Source organism: Humulus lupulus, chromosome 5 (assembly GCF_963169125.1).
Source record: "Humulus lupulus chromosome 5, drHumLupu1.1, whole genome shotgun sequence".
Taxonomy (NCBI): Eukaryota; Viridiplantae; Streptophyta; class Magnoliopsida; order Rosales; family Cannabaceae; genus Humulus; species Humulus lupulus.
Window position 1 is genome coordinate 188,820,105 of NC_084797.1, and position 20,974 is coordinate 188,841,078.

The 20,974-nt window shown below is 32.3% G+C and overlaps 1 non-coding gene across 1 annotated transcript; it reads right to left on the reverse strand.

The window, feature by feature from the left end:
* Window positions 1-4,506: 4,506 nt before the first annotated feature.
* LOC133781171 (small nucleolar RNA R71) lies at window positions 4,507-4,613 on the reverse strand. Its single transcript, XR_009869964.1, has one exon. It is a non-coding gene; the product is annotated as a small nucleolar RNA R71 (small nucleolar RNA).
* Between the last annotated feature and the right edge of the window lie 16,361 nt (window positions 4,614-20,974).

The following is a 20,974-nucleotide window of genomic DNA, read 5'->3' on the forward strand; positions in this document are numbered from 1 at the left end:
AAAAATCATAGGTCATAAGTCATAATTGTAAATATAGGTCATAGATCATAATAACAAGTTAGATATAATAAAAAGATAAGTGCTTATATAAGGGGTGGCAATTAAGCCCCGGACAAAAGTCTGTCATACACCAGACATCAACTTAGGTCCATCATAAAGTTTCGGCAACCGAGCCCACCGGACATAAGTCCGTCATACATCATTGGACACCTTTGGTCCAGACACACTTACCCCTTCATTATACCTTAAATGTTAGGTCATACAAAACATAAAATAGATCATAAACTAAACTACCTAATTTTCCTTACCAAAAACCAGAATATTGGAGACAAAAGCGGGATTGGAAACTCCTAAAACCAAACATAGGAAACCATAAGTCCTCTAGAGAAAAGAAGATGAAGAAAAGATCTAAACCATCAGAAAAATACTTACCAAAATCCTTAAGTTTGAACACCTAACCAAAAGTCATTACAACAAGTTAGGTTTTAAAAATAAAAGGAAAGAATAAGACGAATGGAAATGGACTAAACCTGAAGATTAACGGTACCTTAGATAGCTTAGAGCTTTGATCTATACCTCAAACACCAAAATCACACAAAAACTTACTTCCCAAGTGTTTATAAAAGCTTTGATTTGAAATCTTTTAATCCCAAAACCCTAGTGTTTCTCTCTAGAACGAACTTAGCAGTTTTGAGGCTCTGAAATTTGCATGAATGATGAATAAAATGGCTGAGTGAATGGTCCTATTTATAGAGTTCAAGAAGTGAAACTAACTCCCATTTCAATGAATAAATAAATGATTAAAAATAACATTTTTTGCTCAACAGATACCCAGAACTCGGTCAAAACGTTCAGGAACGAGTCAAAGTTGTTGAGGGTTGTTTCTTGTTCAGGATTCTATGAAAATTCAAAAATGGCCACTGGAGCCAATATATCGCCTACACTATAATCTCGAGGGTTCGTGGTTTCGTTCGTGTGAAGTCGACGTAGTTTCCGTATCAACCATAGGTAATATATCGGCCCCTATAGCTGCGATATATTGGCATACGCTGATATTTCAAACATGTTTTTGCACACTTTCAACACACTTGAATTTGTTAAAACCACCTTGACTGAGTAAAACGTGATCCTAACAGCTGATGGAAGGTTCTAGACTTTCCTAGACTTATCCATGATTATTTTTATTCATCAAAAACCTTAAATCCTTAATAATCATACATGTGACAAGTGTCACATTCTTAATTATTCTATCTAAACCTTAGGTTATAATAAATAATATTTCTAGAACCAGCTATATTAATCAAACCTTATGTTAAAATTAATATTTCTAAACCATAGGTTAAACTTATAAAATCCATAACTATTTCTACGAGTTTCTAACTAAATCCCGACTTTGACCAATATCCACAAAAACTAAAATTCTACAGCTACTACTACTACTACTACTATCTAGCTAAATAAAATTTTGAGACGCTATAGGTTTAGACTGTGGTCAGAGGTTGACTTTGAAAGATTGACAGTCGACCTCTCGGACAACATTTTAAGTGTCAACTCGAAGACTATGGTGTAGGCTCGAAAGCGTATCTTCAAAAGATACCAAGCAGTTACGTTTGAGTAACTTATGCCTACATTTGTGGAGTTGTTTGTATATTAGTTAAGTCCGCCCGAATCTTAAGGATTCAATATATTTCAAATTTAAAATGTATATTGTTGTAAGTTTCATGAAAATATGGGAAAGAATATCTAAACCCAGTCCATTAATACTGGGATTGTTCACTTGTAAGGGGAACGCTCAATTCTTGTACTCAAAACTTCTGAGAAATTGCTTTCAAAGTTAATGGAGAGACATTAATAATAGTGACTCATGAACTAGGTAGATTTAACTACTGAATCACGTAAAAAATCTCTCTTCTTCTTTTCTTCCTAATTTGTTTATTGAAGCTTAACTACTCTTGTTGTTAGTTAACGAAAAACGTTGTCAACAAATATCATTATTAAAATAATATATAATACAAAATTAGATATTTAATAATTATATTAATCTAAATTAAAATATTATAAAATATCATTATTATAATAATATATAATACATAATCTTAATGTTTATTAAAAAAATTATCATTTATATTTAAAAAGAAAAACATGTTTTTTCTATTACTTAATCTGACTTACATAAATTTATATTCATATTAAATAACAACAAATATTATAAATAAGTGTTGTCTTTGCAAATAATATGACTGTGTAACCACATAAGAATTTAGAATAATATTTCTCTTCTATCAAGAATAAAAAAGCTTATCCTTCAATCATTAAGGTGTGAATTGAATAATATCATGAATATTTTGTACCTTAAATATGATAGTTTGTGATATAAAAGGTTATCATATTTTTTTTAATATGTTTATGTCATTCTTTTATATATATAATATTATTTATGTATTTAAAATTTATATGACGAGCATAAAAACTTAATAAAAATAATTAATAAATTTTCTAAATAAAATTAAGCAAACGTGCATTACTGATAAACGAGTTTTAGGCTCGTTATGGCCTAGTTTTTAGGGTGTTTTTCGTTAGTTTAGGATTATTGTATTGCGAAATTATGCTCGTTTGTTCATGTTTTAGGTTTTCCATGCTAAATTGGTTAAAAGAGTGAAAAGGAGTGAAAGTGGAAGAAAATCGGGTTTTTCGGGATTGATATGTGCGAGTTTCGATGATGTTAATAGCGCTATCAAAGGAGCATCGTAGCGCTAAGAAGGACCTTGAAAGCATGATTGATTCTGGAAGTAGCGCCCCAGCGCTACAACAAGGGCGCTACAGCGCTAGTAAACAATTTTTTATGTATTTTGGTTCTGACTATAGCGCTCAAGAAGCGGCGCTACAGCGCTGGTTACGCGTTTTTCAGATTTTAAACCACTTTTTGAAGGGCAATCTGGTCTTTTCACTTGGGAACCTTGGAAGACTATTTAAAGAACATTATTCAACGATTTTGGGGAGCAGTCTCAGTTTTTAAAAAACCCTAGATTAGAAGAGGCTGCTGTAATTATTTTCTCTGTTTTCATCTGAATTCTTTAGGTTGATTTTATGAACAATTATTTGCAATTTAATCCATCATGTTATTTATGAATTAATTTCTTTTATCTAGGAATTAATATAGTCACTGGGATTTCTATTTAATTTTATTGTGATTTTCTATTGATACTTCTTTTCTATTCTAATCTATATGATATTTGTTTAATGCTAGTAAATACTTTATCACTATTTACTTGATTTAATGGTTTTGATTCAAAATTCGAAATATGAGAATTGAATATGCTATCATTGTATAGACATAGGTTGCATATTTGACGAAAGTACCTGTATGACTTGTGTAGTAATTAGGTTTCCATGTTTAATGCCTTCTATATGTTCAAGTTTATCACAGAAATGTAGAAAACTTGCATATAGATTGAGATCTTATATCTTGAAAAAGAATAGGAATCGATTATATTAACCTGCTATTAGAATAGAAAGAAGAGATTTAGAATTGATTATTAAAATTAATAGAATGAACAGTTGATGAAATTAATTCCTAGGCTTTTTATTATTGATTTTTAATTAGTTGATTCATTGTTTTGTTTCCAGTTCTTTAATTTTTGTTCATAGTTTATAGTATTCCTTTTACTTTTCATTATTCAATTAAATTGTAATTCACCAAATAGAATTTGAAAATCAATTAGTGGTAATTGGAAATCAGTCCTCGTGGGATCGACACTCTATTTATCAAATATTACTTGATTCGACCACATATACTTGCGTGTATAGATTTTCACGATCAAGTTTTTGGCGCCGTTGTCGGGGACTTATATTCCAATATCATAGCTAATTGTTATTTGTTCTAATTTGGTTATTTTATTTTATTTTATTTTATTTCTGTTAACATTTATTTGGATCTAGGTTTTATTGTGTTTCAGGAATTGTTGGTATATGCGAAGCGATAGGCAAAAGGAGATTATACCAATAGATCGGGAAAATGAAAGAATGTGCAGACAGAACCGGAAAACAAAGAGGAGATTAGAGTTTACCATGGCTGACAATTTGGGAAATGGTGCTAATAATGGTCAAGGGGCTGCAGAAGTTCCTAGGGAGCAAGGACCAAGAACTTTGAGAGATTATGTACTTCTTACTGTTACAGGAGTGCATTCATGCATTAAACCTCCCACCATTGCAACAAAAAAATTTGAGATTAAGCCCGCAATTCTTCGAATGGTTCAGTCAACTATTCAGTTTGGAGGTATGCCAATGGAGGACCCCAATTTACACATAGCTAATTTTCTGGAGTTATGTGCAACGTTCAAGATGAATGGGGTGAGTGATGATGCTATAAGACTGAGGTTATTCCCATTTTCACTAAGGGATAGGGCGAAGAGTTGGTTGATATCTTTACAGGCGAATTCTATTACTACATGGGAGGAGTTAGCTTAGAAGTTCCTTGCCAAGTTCTTTCCTCCAGCAAAGGCTGCAAAACTAAGGGGAGAGATTAATAACTTTTATCAGATGGAAGGAGAGTCACTGTATGATTCTTGGGAGCGCTTTAAGGAGTTGTTGAGGAAGTGTCCACACCATGGAATAGAAAAGTGGATGCTAGTGCATAATTTTTATAATGGGTTGAATGGAACGACTAGAACAATTATAGATGCTGCAGCGGGAGGTGCCTTTATGAGTAAGAGTGCTAATGAGGCATATGAGCTATTAGAGGAGATGGCAATCAATAATTATCAATGGCCAACTGAAAGGGGACAACCAAAGAAGGTGGCTGGAATGATGGAATTGGATGCTATATCCATGCTTACAGCTCAAGTAGCAGCCTTGACAAAGCAATTATAAAAGACTACATGTAAATGTGGAAATTTTTCCCTTGTGAATTTTATTTACAAGCGAAGCTCTATGCTACAAGGCATCCTACATGCTACTTATTGCACGCACAAGGGGACAAGGATATCACACGGCGTTGAAGGAATCGGGCTAAGAGAGCCACCCTCGCTATGCGAGGGCCCTTGGCCGCTTGCCAACCTGAATGCCACCCTCGCTATGCGAGGGTCCTCGGATGGCCATCTGCGTACGCCTTGTCCCTTCAGGCATCGGGCCTCGCCTTGCCTGCACGCGGGAGAAGAAGACCAGCCTCGCTATGCGAGGGTGTGGCCTTGTTGCGACGCCCGAGCCATGCCTACACCCGAGGGAAGAGGGCCAGCCTCGCTACGCGAGGGTGAGACCTTGTTGTGGTGCCCATGCCCCAAGCCTCGCCACGCCTGCGCCCGGGGGGAAGAGGGGCAGCCTCGCTATGCGGGGGTGCTGCCATGTTGCGCCGCCCGTGTCTTCAGCCTTGCTTTCATGTGACCTATGTAGGCCAGCCTCGACTCCTAGCGCCTTGGCTTCACATGGCACCTATAGGTTGAAGCCTCCTTGGCATTGGCAAGAGGAGTACTTAGAGACACTTAATGGGAATGTCAAGTTAGCATTGGGTATCAAATGGGGATTGATGAGGACGACCGGGTACAGGACACGTGTACTGACACGGGGCGTACGGTTGTGGAGAGAATAGAGGCACGGCCCTGTGATCTGCGTCTGAGAAGTAGTGGCGGTACGGACCTGTACGAAGAGTAGTGGTACCACTTGGACACCCCCGACCATACGCCAAAGCCGACAGTACTATGTCCTAGGCCACGACTCTGGCATCATCAGGGTAGACACCACTACGCCCTGAGCCACTACACTATCAGAGTACCTGTGTACGTCCCTGTCGTCTGGGACTTGTTTGTATCCAGGGCCAATAGAGCCCCCCTATAAATAGGCCCCAACCCCTCAGGTTAAGGGGTTGGGAAAACTGAATGTATGAAAGAGACTTAAGAAATATATGATCCTGATTGTTTCTTTGGTTTTCTTCTGCTGATTCAAGTTCTTTCCATCTGATTCAAAGCTTTCTGTAGTATAGAGATTAAAGTTTTCTAACCATCAATCGTTGATGAGTTCTTACCGTCAACACTACACTCCCATCTCAAGCTATGCAAGTTCAAAACATTTGTGAAGTGTGTGGTACAACCCATCAACCCAACCAATGCCCTGCTATAGATATGAATAACATGCCCGTGGAAGAAGTACAAGCTATAGGAAATTACCAAAGACAACCCAATAATCCCAATTCCATGTCCTACAACCCAGGTTAGAAGAATCATCCTAATTTTTCCTGGTCTAATAATCAAAATACTTTACAACCCTATCCTCCACCTCAGCCACAATATCAACCTGCCCAAAATAGACCACCATATCCACAGCAACATGCCCACCAAAACCCTCCACCCGGATATTATCAACCACAAAATAGAACACTTCACCCAATGCCAATGAAACCAGCTGAACCTCAACCTGATGTACTTAACCAATTCATGACTGAAACTAGGGCGTCCATAAGGAGTTTGGAGACTCAAATAGGGCAGTTGGCTACTTTAATGTCTAATAGAGCTCAAGGAAATTTTCCTAGCAATACAGAAGTTAATCCTAAAGAATAGTGCCAAGCTATTACTTTGAGGAGTGGAACAAGGTATGAAAGGCCGAAGAAGAATCAGTCAGAAAAAGAAGGTCAGAAGGGAAATACACAAGGTAAAGAAGAAAAGAAGTTTAATGATGAAAAGGTTACTGAAGACCTTAAGAAAGAAGAGGAGACACCACCTGTAAGTATTGAGCACCATGTGAGAATTCCATATCCACAAAGGCTTCGTAAGCATAATTTAGATAAACAGTTTGCAAAGATTTTAGAGGTGTTCAAGAAGCTACATATAAATATACCGTTTGCAAAAGCATTAGAACAGATGCCCAGCTATGTAAAGTTTATAAAGGATATTTTGTCTAATAAGAGAAAGATGGATGATTATGAAACAGTGGCATTAACGGAAGATTGTAGTGCGATTTTGCAAAGGAAACTTCCTCAAAAGTTACAAGATCCTAGGAGTTTTACTATTCCATGCACGATTGGGGAGTTTGAATGTAAACATGCACTTTGCGATTTGGGGGCCAGTATTAATTTAATGCCTTTGTCAGTGTTTCGTAGACTTGGTTTGGGTGAAGCTAGGCCAACTACAATAACATTGTAGTTGGCTGATAGATCTGTGAAGCATCCACGTGGTATTATAGAAGATGTATTGGTAAAGATAGATAAGTTTATATTTCCAGCTGATTTTATAATTCTTGATATGGAGGAGGATGAGAATGTTCCTATTATTTTGGGGAGACCATTTTTAGCAACTGGCCAAGCATTGATAGATGTACAAAAGGGAGAGTTAAAGCTAAGAGTTCAAGGGGAAGAAGTAGTATTTAATGTGTTTAAGGCTATGACTTATCCTAAAGCAAGTGATAGCTGTTTCTCAGTTGATGTGGTAGAAGAAGTAGTAGGAAGAAAAAATTAATTGAGGATCCTCTTGAATTAAGTCTTATAGTTGATGATGTAGATGGTGAGGAAAATGAAGAAGCGGTGATTTATTTGAAGTGGATAAAATCATCTAAGCCGTGGAAGCATAAAAAGTTTGAAGAATTGGGTGAGGGACCGGAAAGACCATTACCATCGATTCTGAAGCCACCTGTTTTAGAACTGAAAGTTTTACCAGAATATCTCCGCTATGCTTATCTTGGGGAAAAGACTCTTTCGGTTATAGTTTCATCATTTCTTTCAGAAGTATAGGAGGAGAAGTTGTTGAGGGTGTTAAGGGCTCGTAAAACTGCTATAGGGTGGACTCTGGCTGATATAAGAGGAATTAGCCCATCATAGTTATGCATAGAATTCTCATGGAAGACGATGCAAGACCAATTATTGATGCTCAACGAAGACTTAATCAGACAATGAAAGAAGTGGTGAGGAAAGAGATTTTGAAATGGTTAGATGTTGGAGTGATTTACCCTATTTCTGATAGTGCTTGGGTGAGTCCAGTACAAGTGATACCTAAAAAGGGTGGCATGACCGTGGTGAAGAATGAAAGTAATGAACTGATTCCAACAAGGACTGTGACGGGTTGGAGGATATGTATAGATTATCGGAAGTTGAATAAGGCAACTAGGAAAGATCATTTTCCTTTGCCTTTTATTGATCAAATGTTGGATAGGTTGGCAGGGCATAACTACTATTGCTTTCTAGATGGGTACTCAGGCTGTCATCAGATTGTAATTGCACCAGAGGATCAAGAGAAGACAACGTTTACATGTCCTTATGGGACTTTTGCTTTTAGAAGGATGCCATTTGGGGTATGTAATGCACCAGCCACATTTCAACGATGTATGATGGCAATATTTTCTGACATGGTTGAGAAGGGGATTGAGATTTTTATGGATGATTTTTCGGTTTATGGGCCCTCTTTTGACACATGTTTGACTAATTTGAAGATGGTTTTGAGGAGGTGTGAAGAGTCACATTTGGTGCTTAGTTAGGAAAAGTGCCACTTTATGGTAAATGAAGGAATTGTATTGGGGCACAAGATTTCTAAGAAAGGCATTGAAGTGGATAGGGCTAAGATTTCTACGATAGAGAACTTTCCACCACCGGTTTCAGTAAAAGGAGTACAGAGTTTCTTAGGTCATGCAGGATTTTATAGGAGGTTTATCAAAGATTTCTCCAAGGTTTTGAAGCCACTGTCCACTTTGTTAATGAATGGGGTTACGTTCGATTTTGATGAGAAGTGTCAACAAGCTTTTAGGATACTTAAGGAGAAATTGATTTCGGCACCTATAGTTATTGCACCTCAATGGGATTTGCCATTCGAATTGATGTGTGACGTCAGTGATTTTGCGGTTGGGGCAGTATTTGGACAAAGAGTTGACAAGGTATTCAGAACGATTTATTATGCAAGTCATACCTTGAATGATGCTCAAATAAATTACGCAACTACAGAAAAGGAGTTGTTGGCCATAGTGTTTGCTTTTGATAAATTTAGGCCATACTTGATTGGGAATAAGGTGGTTGTTTACATAGATCATTCTGCGATAATGTATCTTATGACCAAGAAGGATTCCAAGCCTCGTCTTATTCGGTGGATTTTGTTGTTACAAGAATTTGATGTGGAAATTAAAGATAAGAAAGGTACTGAGAATTTGGTGGCTGATCACTTGTCTATATTGGAGGTTGATGAAGATTCTCTTGACAAAGGAATTCAGATTAATGATGCTTTTCCTGATGAGCAGTTCTTTGAAGTGAGTGTTTGTAAAGATGTTCCATGGTTTGCAGACTATGTTAATTATTTGGCTGCAAAGGTTATACCTCCTGAGATGACAAGGCAACAACTAAAGAAATTTTATTCGGAGGTGAAGCATTATTATTGGGAGGAGCCTATTCTGTATAAACATTTCCCTGATCAAGTTATTAGGAGATGTGTGCCTGAAGAGGAGATGTTGTCAATCTTGACTCACTGTCATAGTTTGCATTGCGACGGTCATTTTGGAGGAACAAGAACAACAACAAAAGTTTTGCAAAGTGGGTTTTACTGGCCTACATTATTTAAAGATGCTAATGATTTTGTCAAAAGTTATGATCGTTGTCAACGGACTGGGAACATATCAAAAAGAGATCAAATGCCAATGATTGGTATTTTGGAAGTTGAGTTGTTTGACGTATGGGGAATAGACTTTATGGGACCTTTCCCATCATCGTATAATAATAAGTATATTTTGCTTGCGGTGGATTATGTTTCTAAATGGGTAGAAGCTGCAGCAACTCCTACTTGTGATGGGAAAGAGGTACTTAGATTCCTTCATAAAAATATCTTTACTCGATTCGGCACCCCTAGAGCAATTATTAGTGATCGGGGAAGTCATTTTTGTAATAAGTGGTTCACTGCTCTTTGTGCTTGCTACGGTGTTCATCATCGAAAGGCATTATTTTATCATCCAATTGCAAATGGCCAAGCTGAAGTGTCAAACAAAAGGTATCTTAGAAAAGACAGTAAATACGTCAAGGAAGGATTGGTCGAAGAAGCTCGATGATTCACTTTGGGCTTATCGCACTGCATTTAAAACTCTGATTAGTATGTCACCAAATCGATTGGTGTTTGGTAAGGTCTGTCATTTACAGGTGGAACTGGAGCATATAGCTTATTGGGTTGTGAAAAAGTTAAATATTGATCTCTTTATGGCGGGACAGAATAGGCTGATGGAGTTAAATGAGCTTGAAGAATTCTGAAACGAAGCTTATGAGAATGCAAGGATTTATAAAGAGAAGTCGAAGGCCTTTCATGATAAGTGAATACTGAGGAAGGATTTTCAACCAGGAGATAAAGTCCTGCTATTTGATTCCAGACTTAAACTTTTTCCTGGTAAATTGAAATCGAGATGGTCAGGACCATACACGATGGTTGCGTCATTTCCTTATGGAGCAGTTCAAGTTCATAGTGACAGGGCATTTTAAGGTGAACGGTCAGAGGTTGAAGCATTATTTGGAGGGTCCAGTGGAAAAATGCAAGTCTATGGTGATGTTGGAACCAATTTGATCTTAATATAAACAAGAGTCCGGCTAAAAGACGTTAAAGACAGCGCTCTTAGGAGGCATTCCTAAGTTTATTTTTATTTCTTTTACATTTTAAATTTATGATTTTGTTTTTATTTGGTTTGGAACAATGTTTAGGGAATTTGTTTTAGTGATTATTTTTAGTTTTAATTAGAAAATTTTGATGTATTGAATTAACCGTGAAATACGTGAAAAAACGCAAGGGTTTGCAAGAAAAAGGTTAGAAAAATGATAAATTGTAATGCAGTAGCGCTACAGCGCTGTATTCATAGCGCTACAGCACATCTTCCAGAGAGGAAGGGTTTTTGAACTGTTCATTAGCGCTACAGCGCTGGTCTGGTGGCGCTATGGCGCTCTTTCCAGAGCCGAAATGCCCAGAAATCCCCTTGTAGCGCTACGGCACTGGGTCACAAATTTTTTTTTAAAAGGGGCTGAATTTTGAAATTTTTTCCAAAACCCTCATTTTTCATTCTCTTTCCATGTTCTCTCTATCCCAACACCCCAAAGCCTCCATAGATCTTCCATTTTAGTCTATTACCCAGAAAATTTCACCATACATTCTCCCATTTTCCTTCATTTTCTCTTCTGTCTTAGTTTTTTTTATCCTTTACTTAATTTCTTTCTTCTCAAACACATTCCAATTTCCCAATTCACTTTTGAAACCCTAAAAATTCAGAGTTTTAATTTCTTGAAGAAGATAAAAAATTTCAAGGGGCTATACTCACTCAAGCACAAAGGAGTTCATTTCAAGGGTTAGTAAGTATTTTCATTCCCTCTTATTCTAAGATTTTTGCTGCATTTAGGATTGGGTTTCATAGTTGATTGTTTTTGGTGGATTGATTTTTGTGTTGTGCTTGGGGAGAATTTGGATATTGTGCTTTGTGAAATTGAATATATAGGGTGGTTGTGAAGATGAAAAGTGTTTAATTTATGGGGAGGTGCTGTAAAAAAAATTTATGGGTTGGTGTTATTGAGAGTGTCATTAATGGCTCCTAAAAGTAGAGCGGGTAGGAATAAGGATAAGGGGAAAGGTCAAGCATCTGCTTCCCAACCAAGGGATGATAGTTCAGAGCAAGAGTATGATGAAACTAGGTTTATAACTTTCCAGGCTCAAGAGCATTATGAGAAATTTGTTAGAAAGCCCTTGATTCCTGAGCGTGAGGTGGAATATCAGTTTGACCCTTTTAATCATCAGACTTTTGAGTTAGATAAAGCAAATCTTGCGGCTAGGAAGTGGGAAAATTTTGTGACAAAATTGGCGCAGGCAAACGTATCATTGGTGTATGAGTTTTATGCTAATTTAAGAAATAAACATAATGATACAGTTTTTGTTCGAGGTAAGCAAGTGTCTTTTATTGCAGAGTCCATTAATAAGGTTTTCAAGGTCCCGCACATAAAAGAACAGGAGGAGGAATACACTAAATTTTTGAAGGGATATATAGATTATACTGTTGTGGCTGACAAATTATGTTTTGAAGGTGCTCCTTGGACCTTATCTGGCTCTTTACCTAAAAGTATAGCTTCTTGTCAACTGAATATTGAAGCCAGATTTTGGGCTTTCTTTGTTTGTGCTCGATTCATGCCAGTAAGTCATGTGTCTGACATGACTAAGGATTAAGTACTTCTGATGTATGCATTGATGACAGGGATGACTATTAATATGGGTTCATGGCTTAAGAAAAACATTGAGTTCATTGAAAAGGGCCATACCACTGGAGGTTTGGGCCATGGATCTATCATCACCATGTTATGTTATAAGGCTGGAGTTTCGGAGTTTGTGACTGATATTTATCAGTCGTTGCAGCAGCCTTTATCGATTATTCTAATGAAAGATTATCCCAAGCCTGCTTTATATGTGCCGCAAACTAGGAAAAAGGGTAAGCGCCGTGTCAAAACTGAGGTGGAAGAAGAGGCTGATCCAGTGCTGCAGGGAGGTAGTAGTGATCAGCGCATGCAACATGTCAATGATAAGTTGGATTATCTTATCCAACAAAATCAATATATGGTTCAACAACAGCACATGATGAACCAGTATATGGGCCAACAGTACGAATATGAGGTGAATCATGTGGCTCGTTTAAAAAATCTGGTGAGTCGGTGGTCTTTAAATGAATCGGATCAAACTTATTTTGCTCCACCACCACCATATTCGTTGTATTCTCCATTCTACTCTCCGCCTCGGCCTCTGTCCTTTGCTGGTTTTCCAGGGCCTCAGCCTCCGCAGTCTCAACAGTTTGAGGGACCTTCGTCTCAGCCGCCATAACTGCCATACTGACATGGCTGGTCAAGTAAGTCTCTATTCTCATTATTTGAGTACTTAACATTGGGGACAATGTTTGGTGTTAAGTTTGGGGGAGAGATTTATTTCTTGTGCGTTTTTGTTTGTTTTACAGTTTGTTTGTTTTTTATTTTCATTAGTTGTCCATTTTGAGTCATGTTTTATTTTATAAATTAAGTTGATAATTATTGCCATTTGAATATGGTTGACTGTTGTGTAATATAATCCAAAGGAAAAATTGATGTGCTTCTAAAAACAATCTGTGTGCTTGGTTAGATTACTTTGTTTTTCACTGTGATTTGTTGATATTAGAGATCTATTGCTCATACATTGCAAATGTTATACTTGAGTTATTTTATGCATGTCAAATTTGGATTGTGGATTGAAAAGTTTGAAAAAATTATAGAACTTGCTTGCTTACTATTTGAGATGAAATTTGAAACAGTGCACATTTAGGAAAATGATATAGGCAATTTTTGGACTGGTTGTGCCTTTCAAGCTAACCCTATTAAATTTTATCTTTAGTTAACCCTTTTGAGCCTTATAACCATTTTCTTGATTAACACATTCTTTTGAGCCTAACTGTGAAATAAATTACCATTTACTCTTTTTGACCCATACCATGAGCATGAAAATTACTATATGAGGGGAGTGAATGTGTAATGGGATGTTTGTATTATGTGTTATTCAGAAATTTACTTATGATTGAGAAAGAAAAAAAAAGAAAGAAAGTGAAAAATAATTATGCTCCCAAATACTTATTTATTGAAAAATCAAAGTTTGGAGGAGTGTATTGAAAATATATATATATATATATATTCTCAATCATTGCAGAGAAAAAGGGGTAACAAGGGATGAGATGTGTGAAATGTCTAGGAAAGTTTGTTTAGTTGGAATGCTTGTAGTATGCTTAAGCCTAAAAAAATTGTCTCTTTATCTACCTATACCTAAGTCTTCTATTACAACCCTTATAAAGTCCTACTGATTCTTATTTGTGCATTTGTTTATATTAATGGAGAATAATAAGTAATATGTATTTGTGCAGGCATATGGAAATATTTGGTTATGTGGTTAGTTGGTGAGAATTTGATGTGCATAAAGTGGTTCAATTATTTTATTTGCGAGTTATGAGTAAATGAGCTTTGGTGTTGATAGATTGCAGTGAAAGGGTGAAGTGATTGAGACTGAAAATCTAGATTAATGTTTTACAAAGTATGATTGTTTTTTCCTGCGGATTATATATGCATAGCATTATTGGGTGTTTGAATTGGTTAGATATGTCAACTTGATTTATTTAGGTATGAGTTTAGTTAGATTCTTTACTCGAGGGCGAGTAAATGTTTAGTTTGGGGGAGTTTGATAAATGAGTTTTAGGCTCGTTTATGGTCTAGTTTTTAGGGTATTTTTCGTTAGTTTAGGATTATTGTATTGCGGAATTATGCTCGTTTGTTCATGTCTCAAGTTTTCCATGCTAAATTGGTGAAAAGGAGTGAAAGTGGAAGAAAATCTAGTTAAGTTGAAGAAAATTGGGTTTTTCGGGATTGATATGTGCGAGTTTCGATGCTGTTAATAGCGCTATTAAAGGAGCGTCGTAGTGCTAGGAAGGACCTTGAAAGCATGAATGATTCTGGAAGTAGCGCCCCAGTGCTACAAATGCAGCGCCACAGCTCTATCACGAACAGCCAAGCAGCGCCCCAGCGCTACAACAAGGGCGCTACAGTGCTAGTAAACAATTTTTTATGTATTTTGGTTCTGACTATAGCGCTCAAGAAACAGCGCTACAACGCTGGTTACGCATTTTTCAGATTTTAAACCACTTTTTGAAGGGCAATCTGATCTTTTCACTTCGGAACCTTGGAAGACTATTTAAAGAACATTATTCTGTGATTCTGGGGAGGAGTCTCAGTTTTTAAAAAACCCTAGATTAGAAGAGGCTACCGTAATTATTTTCTCTGTTTTCATCTGAATTCTTTAGGTTTATTTTATGAACAATTATTTGCAATTTATTTCCATCATGTTATTTATGAATTAATTTTTTTATCTAGGAATTGATATTGTCACTGGGATTTCTATTTAATTTTATTGTGATTTTCTATTGATACTTCTTTTCTATTCTAATCTATATGATGTTTGTTTAATGCTAGTAAATACTTGATCACTATTTACTTGATTTAATGGTTTTGATTCAAAATTCGAAAGATGAGAATTGAATATGCTATCATTGTATAGACATAGGTTGCATATTGGACGAAAGTACCTCTATGACTTGTGTAGTAATTAGGTTTTCATATTTAATGCCTTCTATATGTTCAAGTTTATCACAGAAATGTAGAAAACCTGCATATAGATTGAGATCTTATATCTTGAAAAAGAATAGGAATCGATTATATTAACCTACTATTAGAATAGAAAGAAGAGATTTAGAATTGATTATTAAAATTAATAGAATGAACAATTGATGAAATTAATTCCTAGGCTTTTTATTATTGATTTTTAATTAGTTGATTCATTGTTTTGTTTCTAGTTCTTTAATTTGTGTTCATAGTTTATAGTATTCCTTTTACTTTTAATTATTCAATTAAATTTTAATTCACCAAATAGAATTTGAAAATCAATTAATGGTATTTGGAAATCAGTCCTCGTGGGATCGACACTCTATTTATCATATATTACTTTATTCGACCATGTATACTTGCATGTATAGATTTCCACGATCAATTACACATTGCTTGCACCTAGTATAAGTTTTCCCAAATGAGTCCATTATTTTCTTATTAAAAAATAATTTAGTCAATTTTGATTATATTTTCTAGTTATATACAATACAAATTATAAGCAAACAACATAATACAAATTATAATTCCTATTTCTCTATACTTTATTTTTATTTTTTTCTTCACTAGAATTATTTCGATTTCAATTACAACTAGAAAACATAACCGCGCTTCGCGCAATTTTTTGTAATGATTAAAATATATATATTTTTAGATGATTTTGGGAGATTGTTTGGTAGGGATTCCTTATCACCCTATTCGGATAACATGCTCATTACATTGTTTTCATTGTATAGCGAACATTTTGCATGTGTTTCGAGAAATTCTGAATAATTAAAGTGTCGAAAACAAAGTTCAAACAACTTATTGTGCGTGTGCTTTTATTTAATACTATTTTTTATACGCTTGTGTGATTTTTTTTTAATAAAAAGTCTAAACTATGTATAAGAAAATTAATGTTGTGTGTAAGGGTTATTTTGGCCAATTACCCGTTTGAATCCTTTATTTTTAAAAATTAATTTTTAGACCTCGTGTTTTGTCAAAATGTTAAAAGAGGAATAGATAGATCGATTATTTGAACATTGTATTTTAGCTGATTACCCGTTTTGACCGTTTAGTTTTAAAAATTAACCCTTGGACTATGTATTTATTCAAAAGGTTAAAAATTCTTTATAAAAAGTAAACTATATATATTTATATAATTTATATTTTCTATAAGAGTTCCCACCATTTTAAATCTTGTATTTTTTAAAATTAACTTGTGGACCTTGTGTTTTGTCAAAAGGTTAAAAATAAAAATATATAGATAAATTATTTGAACCACGTGTATTTTGGTTAGTTACCTGTTTGGACCATTTATTGTTAAAAACTAACATTTGGATCCCGTGTTTTGTCAAAATGTTAAAAATGTAAATAGATAAATTATTTATTATTATATACATATTTTTAATTGACATCTATTATAATTAGGGTAAATATCATTTTGGTACTTGTATTGTGCCAAAGACAATACAATGGCCAAAATCAGGCTCAATGTATCATTTTGTTCTATTTTGCAAAACATAGGCTCTGAATTATTAGTTAACAAAACAGAGGGTCTGATCGATATATTTTGCACAACATAAAAGCCAAAATGGTATTTACCCTAATAATTATTATTAAAATAAATATAAAAAAAAAAGAAAATATATTGAGTTTTTCCTAAATTAATTAATAGCTATAAATTAGAAAAGTAGAATTTTAAAAAATGAAATTTATTATTATATTTATAGTTTTGTTAAAAAAAGTTGTTGTAATTAGATATCAATTCAAATTTGAATTCAAATTATATATCGTTTAAATAAAAAAATTTAATAAATGAAATTAGAATTTAAATTTAAACCATATATGTTATTAATATATATTTTGCAAAACTATTTAAGTTTAAATAATTAAATTATTGTAATATATTCATTATTATGAAAATTAATTTACTTCTATTATAAATTTTATAAATTATAATTAGAAATTTTAGTTTTTTTTCTTTAATTATTAACTAATAATCATAAATTAAAAAAAGAATTAAAAAATGTAAAAAAATGATAAAATAGAAAGAGTGCTTTTGAGTAATTTTAGAATGTCACATTACCTCCTTGAGACTCTCATTTATATAAATACTATAAAACATAGTCGTGCTTCGCGAAGTTTTTTGTAATGATTAAAAAATATATATTTTAAAATATTTTTGGGAGATTGTGTGTAAGTGATTCATTTTCACACTACCCATACAACATGCTCTTTATATGGATACGTAAGGACGCTTTGACCGTAATTTTTTTCATGATAATGTTCATTATATAGCGAGCATTTTGTAGGTTTTCAAAAAAAAATTAATAATTAAAATGTCGAAAATAAAATTCAAACTACTTGTTGTACGGCTGCTTTTATTTAATATTATTGTTATTATATACGCTTTGCATTATTTTATTATTATTATATAAATTTTTTAAGATTTTTATATTTTTAGGGTAGAAAATCTATAAATCATAACCTAAATCATTCATTTTTTAAATAAATAATTTTATTAATTTAATTAATAATGTTCTTAATTAAATTAATATCACATGTATACATGTTGATATTTTTAATTGTTAAGATATTTTGGTTTTGAATTTGAAATATCAAAACAATAAATCTTGAAGATAAATGTCAATTTATATATGATTCATTTATTATTATAATAATTAAAAAAATTAGTTATTCCTAAATATTTTATTTAATATAAATAAAAATATTTTAATTTTAAATTTGAAATATCAAAACAATAAAAAGATAAATACAAATGGAAAATTTTAAAAATAAGTGTCAATTATATATGATTATTTATTATTATAATTATTAAAAAATTAGTTATTTATAAATAAATTAATATAGTTTAAATTTTGAATTTTAAATATGAAACAATAAAAAGATTATCATGGAAAATCTTAAAGAGAAATGTGAATTTACATATGGTTGATTTATTATAATAATTATTAGAAAATTAGTTATTAATAAATATTAAGAAAAAGAGTTATGGAAGAAGTATTGCGTTATAGATGATTTTAGATATTTTATTTTTTTTAATTATTTAATAATCGTAAATTAAAGTAAATAAAATAAAAAAATGTAGAAAAATTAGAAATAGAATTGAGATTTTGACTTGAATTTTCCTTTTATTTAAAAAAAAAAAAGAGATTTTTTCATGGTTATGTGATTTTTAAGGTTGTTTTACAAAAATATGGACATTTAATTTTTCTACTTTTTTATGGTTTTTTTATTTGGAAATTCATATTTATAGGATTTTCTTTCCCATAAATTTTAAAATATATATATAATTATGCCACATTTTTTATCATAGTTATGTTTTATTTTTCTATTTTGAAGATAATTTTATTTTATTTTTTCCTTCATTTTTTAATTATTTGTTCAGTTTTTTATTCTTTTTTTTCATTACTTATTTTTTCTTCCATTTTTTCATTTTTCTTTTTTTTTTCTACCAATTTTTTCCTTCATCATTTTTTTTCTTTCCTTTTTTCCATTTTTCTTCTTCTTCTTATTCTTTTCATTTTTATTTATTTATCTATTTTTTTCTTTCATTTGTATTGTTTTGTTTTCTTTTCATAATTTTTTCAGTGTTCTTTCCTCTCTTTTTTTTTCCTTCTATTTTTTTCTTTCTTTTTTATCTTCTTCAATTTTTTCATTTTTTTCTACCAATTTTGTTATTCATATTTTTTTTTTCTTTCCATTTTTCCATTATTTTTATTCTTTTTCTTTTCATTTTTATTCATTCGCGTGTTTTTTTCCTTCATCATTTCTTTTGTTTTGTTTTGTTTTTTTCATATTTTTTTAGTTTTTTTCCTTCTTTTTTCTTCATTTTTTGTACTTATTCTTTTCTCATTCTATTTTTTTTCCTTTTTTTCAAACATATATTTTAATATTAGATAATTATTTTACTATTTTACTATTTTTTTTATTTGTTATCTTTTATTATTGTAATTTTTTTATACTTTTTTCTACTATATGTAAAAAAATTCAAATCAATTTTTTGAGCATTTTCTTTTTACTGTAACACTTATAAGAACACCCAAATTTGGAAAGAAAACTAATAAAAATATGAATGGGTAACCAGTTACCCTGATAGGAACATTCAAATAAAAAAAAAATTATATAAAAATTTGAATGGGTAACCAGTTATCCTAGTGGCAACATCCAAATCTGGAAAAAAAAAATGAAAAGGGTAACTAGTAAGCCTGATAGAAACATCCAAATTCGAAAATAAAAAAAAATAGATATGAAAACATGAATAGGTAACCAGTTACCTTGATGGGAACATTCAAATCCGAAGAACAAAATCTAATGAAAATGTGAATGAGTAACCAGTTACCCTAGTAGGAACATCCAAATTTGGAAAGAAAAAAAATAGATATAAAAAGTTGAATGGATAACCAGTAACCCTGATAGGAATATCCAAATTTGGAAAGAAAAAAATAGATGTAAAAAACATGAATGGGTAACTAGTTACCCTGATGTAAGAATTCAAATTTGAAAAGAAAAAAAAAACTTGTATGAAAACGTGAATGAGTACCTGGTTACCCTGATGGAAACATCCAAATTTAAAAAAAAAAAAACATATGGTAATTGGTTACCTGTGTTACTAAAATCATAGTAATTTTTTCTTCCTTATTTGATGAAGTGTTCTTCCTCTTTTTCCTTCAAATTTGATGTTTTTTTTTCATATTTAATATGAGTAACTTGTCACCCGTCTTATGGTAACTGGTCACCCCTATTATGGCAGAAGCTTACCCCTCTTAGGATAATTGGTTACCCTTCCTCGTACGTGTTATTTAACCTAGCTCTATGATTTTATTTTTACATAACTGTCAAAGATCAATCAGATAACTGATTACCTTACCCAGGATTTGAAAAAAGAAACGTACAATCTAAAAAAAATGTTTATAATAAATAAAAATAATAATAAACACAATTCATATTACAAAAAACAAATGCAAAACAACCAAAGAAAAATTTAATATAAAAATAATAATCAAATTACAAACATACACTTCCAAATTAATAAATCCCGATTAAGTAAAACTATGGTATAAACTAAATTTTATACAAAAATATGGGAAAATAAACCCATAAAGGTGAAAATTCTTAAAAAAAAAAAAAGCCATATATTAACTTTTTTCGAAGAAAATCATATTTTTGCATACTCGGTTAGAAATCTCATATAAAATGTAATTTCCTCTTAAAAAAAGCCTTGTGACATTTTTCAATTTTGACATTGTCATTTAAAATATATCTGATGACGAAATTTATATGTATTTTTATGTTTTTTCCAAATAAAATTGTTTCATTTGGCTTATCAAATTATTGTCAAGGCATTGACAGTATTCTAGATTTTGATTTGTTGATTATTTGAGCTTAAGAACAAATGGAACCTGAGTAGCTTAATTCTATAAAGTCAAGTTTTAAGGGCTTTTTGCTTTCTATTATTAAGGTGGCGTTTGATTGTAAAATAAAAATAGAATAGTAATAGTAATGGTAATGGTAATAGGAATGGAATTAAATAGAATTTTGATTCTTTTGTTTGGTATAAACTTTAGAATTAATAACTGATTAATGATTATTATGTTTGGTATAGTATGTAATAGAATGGAATATAATGAAAATTTTATTATATTGACCAAATATCCTTACTCTACTCTTATAATTTTTTTTAATTAAATTATCAATATTTTTTAATATTAGTTTTTATTATATATAAAATTATCATTTTTATTCTAAATCATATTTTTTTTATTAAATTACCATTGTATACAAATTAAACAAATATTTTATATATAATGTAATCTAAATATTTTGTAAAAAGAAGTA